The sequence below is a fragment of the Varroa destructor genome, unplaced genomic scaffold (assembly GCF_002443255.2).
Source record: "Varroa destructor unplaced genomic scaffold, Vdes_3.0 BEIS01000003.1, whole genome shotgun sequence".
NCBI classification, from domain to species: domain Eukaryota; kingdom Metazoa; phylum Arthropoda; class Arachnida; order Mesostigmata; family Varroidae; genus Varroa; species Varroa destructor.
The window spans coordinates 46,291,897-46,301,172 of NW_019211456.1; the positions used below are offsets into that span (position 1 = coordinate 46,291,897).

General features: G+C 38.8%; 1 long non-coding RNA gene across 8 annotated transcripts in view; it reads left to right on the top strand.

Moving 5' to 3' along the window:
* Positions 1 to 9,276, top strand: part of LOC111248265 (uncharacterized) — a 24,222-nt gene that overhangs the window by 7,037 nt on the left and 7,909 nt on the right. For 3 of the 8 annotated variants that reach the window (XR_015324186.1, XR_015324181.1, XR_015324185.1), the window contains one exon: positions 1,030 to 9,199. The exons of 2 other annotated variants lie outside the window; for them this stretch is intronic. This is a non-coding gene — a long non-coding RNA (uncharacterized LOC111248265). The remainder of the gene's footprint in view (positions 1 to 1,029; positions 9,200 to 9,276) is intronic. 3 more of the 8 variants (XR_015324187.1, XR_015324182.1, XR_015324183.1) reach the window with 2 other exon arrangements.

A 9,276-nucleotide genomic window follows, 5' to 3' on the forward strand; every position in this document is an offset into this window, starting at 1 on the left:
TAAGCTGTAGCTATCGATCTTAAAATTCGACACCCGAAATGCAAAACTCAAAAGTAGAATGTATACTAGAGGACGCACAACTCACTAAGCCGTACGACGTGTAGGACAACTATGGGAGCACGTTTCCTGAGTCGTTCGGTGTCCTAAAAGACGTTCTTATTATAGTGAAGATCACCGTATGGGAACGTAAAATGATCAACGTCAGATGTAGTAGTATTGCCGATGTACACCGCAGTTATTTAGCATAGCTTGTATAAAATTTCTGTGAGAATATTTTAATCGCGAATCTGATTTGGTACAAATAGGAAAAAAGGCTAAACTAAAGATCGCTGCCCATATGAGATAGTAAACTATCTGTATATGTGACGAGTTAACAGAAATTAACAAAAATAGTATATAGCTTTAATGATATTCAATAAGTATGTGCTAATATAAATAATCAAACCCTTATATCATCACATCGTCCTTTTTTCCGTGACAATGAAAAAACAGTTCAGGTCGTTCGTAGGCAATACTAAAGCGTATTATTTTTATTAAAACCTAGCTATTTTCTACGCATCCCCATAGTTTTCTGTTATCTTAGCCAATCCGCCTCCGCCAATCAAAGCTTTTAGAGCTCAAGTCGAACGAAACAATGAACATCTCAAAGATAATTTGGCTCGTCTTCGTAATTTGAAGTCTAAAGGAATTCATTCTAGTGGTTATAACATAGTTAGTGTTTGCTTATAGGCTATATTGTACCTTTCGAATTGTCTCGTACTGTTTGTAATTTAAATCACTTTTACTTTGAATACAGTTAGAATTAAAATCTGGTTCGTTATTACTTTGTTGTGTATCCTTTGTTTATCCTAGAAACTATCTAAAGGCTCCCTCCCTAGCAAAACGAAAACACATTCACATCAACACTAAGATGAGTTCTGCCATTTTAAAGCGGATTACGTAGTTATCGGTATAAGCGTATTTCTTTTTTTTATTGGGTTATCGTTAAATCGGGTTAAAATGTCGGCGATGCCTGCTTTTTTTTTGCAGGCAAACATTGACCGCCCTATATCTGTCACTTATATGACGAAAATAAACTCTGGAATCTAGCATCAAATCCCGTGAACCATGTGCTACGGATTTCACAAAGCTATGACCCAGAGTCACTTTCTACAAATAATGAGCAGAATATAAATGAAATGTGCTGAATATTGTAAGTTGATGCCAGATGTGTCTGAAGTCTCATTTCAAATCAAAGCTACATCAGAAGTTTCGACATAAACAACGCCAAGCTTGAACGTATAAGATTTCGCTACTTTATTTCTACAGGTAAAAGACCGGAAGAGATAATATTATCAGTTTTTAGATGCGCTGCTCTGTTTAGAAAGTTCGCCGGAACCGCTGGTACAAAGCCAGGAATATTGAGTCATAATCAAGATCCGTTTCACCCTTTCCTTGGAAGCGGCCTTTAGGGGACGACACATGTGTACCACTTGCCTTTAGTTACTTGAATTCTATACGAGACTCCAATATATTATGGGTCGTAAGCGACGTACACGTATACGTATTAGGCCAAATACAGGAGCGGCGATAAGATGGGGATTTTCGGGATATGATGAATAATCCAATAGACAATGATACGAGCGCGGCACGGGATGGTGCATTATCGCGATGAAAAGCCGACGAGGTGTTTTTACCGAAGTCTAGCCCTTTGGAGGTTTTCACGATATTTTAAGTATTTCTCGGTAATACTATACTACTGAGTACGGTAATACTAAGCACCGTAAAACACATGATCAGGGCTAGTAGCAATAAAAACTACTGTTCTCTACCACTGGTTTATTACTAAACAATATTATAGCTTACCACCTAGTAACAACGATTGCCTTCCTTTTAGACTCTATATACCGTTCTCGCAAAATTTGTCCATATTCTTTGTTGATAAAGATAAAACCCATCATTGTCTCCCCAAAAGATCAGAAAACGAACGCTTTGATGTTTTTGTCTTATTTAAATTTAGATAAGGTCCATCTTAGTTTAGTTAAAGGTTGGCCAGTAAACTGCAGAAAGCCAGTTAGTTCGAACTAAGTAAATTAGGTTGATCTAGTCCAATGAATTTAGAACAAGATCCAATAAATCTGGGGACCTTTCGTGTGCTACAACTGGTCTCTACCAGTCGGGGTTCCACACTATCGTGCATCTTAATGTGTCTTAATATGGGTGATAGTAACAAATAAAGAAAGAGAGCTGACAGAAACGACTGTACAAAGTAAGCCATTAAAATAGGCGGTTCGGTAATCCTAGAGGTAAAGGATTCAGCTGGTTTTTAAACAAAACGTTTGTGATGGCATTTTTCATTGTCGGTGTTAAAGGTGGAACGAATTTATGTACAAATATGGGGTGATTATATTTGATTTAAATTCTAAATTTAAATGATTTGGGTCAATGGTATCTCTCAAGATTTATGCAAATACCGGTCGAGCGTTTATCCTGCCAGATGCAGCACACAGATTCGGTATAGCACAGAAACGGCAAGCGTCTGTGTTTCGCCTACAAGTTCTGCACTGGTGGCGTCTTATTTGCCAGCGTACGCAGAACGTTTCACCTGCTCCTTGGTTAATGAACTAAATTGGTTCTTCATGATTCGTCGTGTTTGAATCTATGGAAGGAAACCAATAACAAAAAAGGGGCTTTTAAACTAAGTTCCTTGAATGCGTTAAGTAAACGTATGATGCACGGTGAAATGGTTTATGTTATGACATGTATGTTACAAGTACAAGTTAATTCCTAGAAAGTCTTAGTTACATGGCATTGAGCTGTTATGACGACAGCTATGATTCGTACCTACACGATAAATAAAATACCGGTAATTATTGCATTTTCAATGTAATTCAGGGAAAGGAGCAATTTATATATTTTTTATTATGCATTTTTTAATAGACAGCAAGCGATTTTGGCGATCATAGATTTTATTTCATTTCTTTCTCGTCACTGTCAATTTTTCTCGATTTTTATTAGTATTATAATTTTCTACATTATAATAAGTGTTAATAATGTTACTGTGCTTGTTAGCATATAAATTATTTTCAGATCTGATATTTCGAACATTATCTCTGTGTAACAGCTGTAGTCACAGGCACCGGGTGGTAAAAAACATATGTTATTACGTAGGATCGCGACGGTCCATCTCAAAGAATTACTTTGCAGAATGATGTTCAGATGTCGGTTAAAAAAAAAAACAATCTGGTTATCCATGGCATAACAAAGGCAGTCACGGATTTCATCAAGGACCCTTTCCGCAACATGAATTAAGAATAAATAATTTCTCATCGTTAGTCACGACGGCTAGCCAGACGCGACTCTCCATTTGTGCTATACGTGTGCGGCTACACATGATTTGTGTTCAACGTCTGTCGTCCGTAAAATGTGGAGCCGTGCAATTATGAGTCTCTATGATATTAGGTCATTTCATCAGGCCTCACAAGATCTGTCCCAAACTAGCATCAATAGGAAGCACGACCCGAGAAGAGGTCTCAGTGCTTCTAATGAAGTCTTCAAAAAGAAATTCGCACGTAGAAACGTACTGGTACATAGAAAGGTCGGTGTGCAATGCATTAATTGAATGAGCGACCTTATGTTTATACTGAGTTAGACGCAAATCGAAAAGGTTAGACACATTCTATGTTTGCCAGCTATAGACCAATAATATTATGCAATAAGCATACTCACAATCTTACTTTCTTTTTCCTTTTCTCAAATTTAAATATACGAACTATAACGCCATAGATCTACTTTCCTTCAACACAGATACATATCCAAATGTAAATTTTTCTGTACTCGTTTTCAATGCTTCTGGGTAGGAACACGAAGTGTTACACAAACGGCTGGAGAGGAACTACGTTCATGGTGGACGCGGTCAATCTCAGAAGTAGTGAGTCTTAATAGTTGGAAAGTTTAGAAGATTTTTATGCAATAAGTAGCCTTAAACGCTTCATTGGATAATAATGTTTGACTGCAACAGTTTAACATAATTTTATAATTTAGAATCTTGGATGCATGAATTTTTGCGTTCCATTGATTGTGTTCCTGGTGACACCAGGTGTATGTATGTCAAACAGTACTAAATACGTGACTGAAAATGATCGAGGCCTAAACTAAGATTAATTGACACACTTACCTAAAACTATTTATCTGGAACCTTAGTTCTAACGGCTTTTTGCAAGAATTACCTACGACACGTCACAAGGCACTTATAGGAGTACTATCATGGTGCAATCTTCTAAAGCCAATAGCTACAGAAATCACGAGGGCATGACAAAAACCCCTGTTTAATCCTGCCAGGCTTGCACAATAAGTCCCCGTGATAGCTTAGTAATTAATACACGTTGTGGCCTGGGCATAGAAACACGGTTCGTTTCGTGCTGAGAGCTAGTTGTTTGATGGAGCTATGGCTAACGGCGATGCAGACGTAAAACTCGAAACACATAGGTACACAGAGGCTTGCATAGTAATGATTTCTCGTAATGGCTAAGTTCCCTTTACTGCCATTTTAAACAAGGCCCATATTAGGTTAGGTTAAGAATAGCGCGTCGTGAAAAATGTTTGCCTTTCATTTCCTTCACATACAGAGGCCTTTGATGTTTGTGTTCGTTGGTTGTTTTAAGATCTTAAACCTTTAAGGTGATTCAGAAACATCTAGTATGTCGGTACGATTCGTTGTCGTTTTAGGGTTGTGTCATTGAGCTTGGGAAGCATTGCCGTTGAGTCCTATCAAGCGTGACCACGTAAGTCCTATCCGAAGTATATTTATTATCTATACTGCTGCTTTGCTGGACAAGTTTACTGGTCCTATCAGTACATTCTAAGCAAATACGTTGTCACTGTACAAACAGTCTTCAATTTGTATGTCCTATATTAGCTGAGTAGGCAAAAACCGAGACAAATTTGGCGGGCGCGGAGTAGATGGGACTCAGACCGTCGATCGTATTTGATATTCGAACCGAATGCCTTTATGTGTCAGCAGCACGCCTGTGTCAGTTAGGGGTTCGAATGCTGTGCTGCAAGCTCTTGCTCATGAAGTCGTTAATGTTTCTTGGTGTCAAGCTGCATTATAAAGGTAACTTCAGTCACAAAACGTGCCCGTCCAGATACAATGACAGGACTATCAGGGATAGAATAGCATATCTCGCCGCAGGTGCGACCACAGCGCGTTTAGCGGAACGGCCTTCTTTATCCTTCTATGCTGTTCTTCCTGTACTCGATGCAATCCGACACTCGTATAGACACATAGGCACCAGAAGTGTACAGGACTGGCGAGATTTGTTAGGCCTTCACGTGCCCCTTCTCTGTTTTCCGCTATCCGACGTGGCTCGCTGTCGTGGGCACTGGCCACGTTGGTCATCAATGCTGTTGTTGGCGAGGAATCGAAATTGACACGAAGCTAGCAAGCTTCAAATAGTACTTCAGCTTCGCTTCACTATAGCTATCGGCTGTAACAGGTCCATGGCGTGCAGTTAGGCTCACATGGAAACAACTAGGCGTCTTCAAATTGCCATCACCCATACTATAGACGTTCTGAGCATCATAATCAGCTATCCACTAAAGGACGTCATCTTTCAAGGGCTGACTTGGGCTAAATCGTCGTTCGTCTAGCTACGATGAAGTCCGGCAAATAGGAGAAGAAACTTAGGTGACGACATGAGGTCAGTAGCTTTATTAAGACAGATGCCAAACATTACAGCGCAAGCTGCTACGGTGAACTAATGGCATCGTAGGAGCAGCAGCCCTCTCGTATTTTATGATCAATTCTGTCATAGGATACATAGAGCCTGAAGCAGAGGAACGATGCCTTAAGGCTAATAGTAGAATACTGTAGAGATCTGCTCTATTGTACATACAGGTATTCTCAAAGTGAAAACGAATCCAAACATCGGGTTCACTGAAAGTACGCTGCATTTATGTTTTGTTGCACTGCATATACAGGAGACAAGTTAGCAACTACGTACGTGCACGAAATAAGTTAAGCAATATATTATAAAACTTAGACACTTGGCGGTTTTTCTGTCTATTGTAAACGCCCGTTTATTATAATGCCGATGAGCTATTTCCAAGTCCCACATTCATCGATTCACGTTAGACAGACATTGTTTCGCCGGATTCGAGTAGTGCGTAGCCAAGATTGCTCATAAATCCCTAATTAAAACCTAAAATATTGCACGCTACCCTAACGTCGCTATGCATAGGGGTGCGATACGTGGCCCCATTCGTTACCACAGTGGTAGCAGTTGTCTTTAGAGGTCATGCACAGCCAGACAAATTCGTACCTATCAACGTGCTTTCAGCATGTGGCCTAGTGCACCACGAAGACTCTGTGCTGAATAGAACCAGATGCTATCTAGCACAGTACCTTTCTAATGGATGCTGAAAGCGTCTAGGTACTAGATTGTAATAGCAGAAATATATTAGCAGTAATAGATATATCATATGTTTGTTTCATGTTTCCGCTAGTAAGCGCCAATTTAGATTAGATTCTATGGAACAATGATATTTTCCTGGCATTAAACTGGCCTTACTTAGACGTGTCGTCAGGTACATAGTTAGATAAATGTTAACTCTACAATTGCGGATGTAATAAAACCATTATTATGTAAGTATATGTAAAAATATATTTTTAACACAGTTCGGGTGTCACCGGAAATTCAAAATAGATAGGATGCTCGTTTATGTTTAGAGAGCTGAACGACAGTTAGATAGTAGTACTATTTTTACCAGTCAGTTGCTGACGTCAATAATCGGTTGAAGGCTATCCTGAGGAAGATTTCTATATATCATGGATATTCTGATGGGAAAATAATCATATTAATACCTAATATAAACGACATATTATTCCTATCGGAAAATATCTCATATTGTAATTTTAAATATAAACCACTTAATGGGTCCTTTGGAACATACATAGGTTATTCTACAGTTGACGAAAATGTACCTAAGCGAGAACACAAATTGCATTTAATTACAATTCCTTCTGTAAAATAATGTCTTGGGCTAAAAGTAAATACTCTGTCTCGTATAATGAAATCTCAATCGAGATGTTCGTTTCTCGATTAGCTATCGTTGTTTCACACCAAATGGTTTTCCTATGTTGTCTGCACCCTGCACAAATGTTGCTAGCTAGCCCAATAACAGATTACGAACCCAAATGTCGCATCGTTTCTTTCACTGGCGTCCAAGGATTTTCAACAAAAGTTTACTTCATAAGTTTAATAATTATAAAGACCCTGAAAAGGAAACAAAACGAGATCGGTGATTTTCGTACGTAGCACTCGCTAATGCCGCACATCGTCGTGCCAATTACCTGGAAGAAAGGCACGGTGCTCGTAAGCGGAAACCACATTAAGACACGAGAATATTACGTAAGATTTAACAAAAAAAACAAAACAATAACTTTATGAATTTCCTACTAAGGATGGACCATGAATAAACAAACATTTTTCGAGCACAAGACTACCTATTTTTCGTCCAGCTAAAACTCCTCAGGACAAATATCCAGAGGTGTGTTGCAGGAAGCGGGAAAAATCGCCCCTTTTCTTGAGCTCGTCCACGAAGCTTTTTCTTTGTCGACTGTGGTAAACTGAGCTCAAGTTAGAATCAGTCGGAACAAGGGTAGACTGAGAAAAGTTCTGTTGTCCATTACTAATAAAAATGACATTTGACAATAACGGGCTTAGCCCAAGGCTACCCAGCTGTAGCCTTGACAAATGTTCGGCGTTTGACGTCGCCCGTAAGAATTAAGGAGCGGACATTGAAGCGAATTTGGTGATAACCAAAGCTATCTGTTTGAAAGAAAAGGTAGCTGAGCACGCCAGGAACGCTCATGGACATGTGGAGGCGTGCGTGTTCTTGATAATTCAACCAACAGTGCTTCATTACACTTATTATTTTTCTCTCGCTTTCGGCAGCCAATAGCAAGATGATAGTTATGCAGACATCTTATTATGTCCATGCTATGTAGTCACAAATAAATTGTCTAAACGATACAGCAGCATACACAGTTGTCAACTTAAAGTTCAAAACTTAACAGCGACTAGAAGGAGCATACAGCTTTTAGTTCATTTTCCAAACCGTTCATAAATCACCGTAGAACGTACCCTTCTTCTATCATTGATACTCGAGTAGGAAGGTAATCACCTTTTAATTGCCCATGCGGTAGACTCGGTATGAAAATTAATCGTTTCAACTACGAGCTTCGTTTGGTGACGTGTCAACAAAAAAAAGTCATCGATTTTCAACTAACCTCACTCCTGACTAAATTTCGCCTGAACATTTTTGCGTATCTGGCCATCAGGCCGATTGCCTATCCCCAAGTTTCAACAGAACATTCTACCAAGAATCTCCTAATCAAGTATAATTTCTTGGTGGTAACTTTCATGAGAAACCTAGACCAATACTATCTACCATTTCATCGCTAAAAGTGTTTTCTCTAAAGGGATCATTTTTATTCGCTTTCGGATAATATAAAGTTTATTTAAGATCTCTAAATAGAGAGCCATTTGTCAGTTTTTGCCCCAGTTCTTTACTGCTTTTAATAGTATATACAGTATATATAGTACCTCTAACGAACAAATAGCGATTGTGTCCCTTTCTACACACGAAAGGTGACTAGGCACCGATATTTTGGCCTAGTTCCTTTCGAACCTGTCGGCCATTTAGATCTACAATATTTTAATCCTAGCTTTGCCAATACAAGCTGTGTTAGTAGTATGAACTAGTTGTATAGCAATGTTAAACATATATGCGTATACTGTGTGACGTCATTAAGTATGACAGATAGGTTCAATAAGATTCACTACAGAATAACTCGAAGGTAGAAGCAGCTCAGTTTCTCCCAAATTTTACTACTATATAACCGCAAATCTGCTCTGTTTACTAGGCCAGATGTTCGGCTCTCGTTCTCAGGCTCGATATAATATCGGCCAAAGAAGGCCATAGAAGTAAAATACTTAAACGAGATATGAGGTATCACACATTGGCGCAGCTCAAAAACCAAGATAGTTTCACTTAGCGAAACCTATCAAGGCAGATTAAACTCTTTACAACGGGAAATTGTATTATAAAACTAAAGGCCTCACTTAACGAAGCCTGTTAAGGCTAAGTAAACTTTTCAGCGAGAAATCATATTACGAAACTAGAGGCCTTGTAGACGACACTGCTTCAGTGCTAGGTCCTTTTCCTATAGCTACCATGTATTCTTTTTAATTAGTACAATTAAGAGAATTAATAAATAACTACATGGTATAT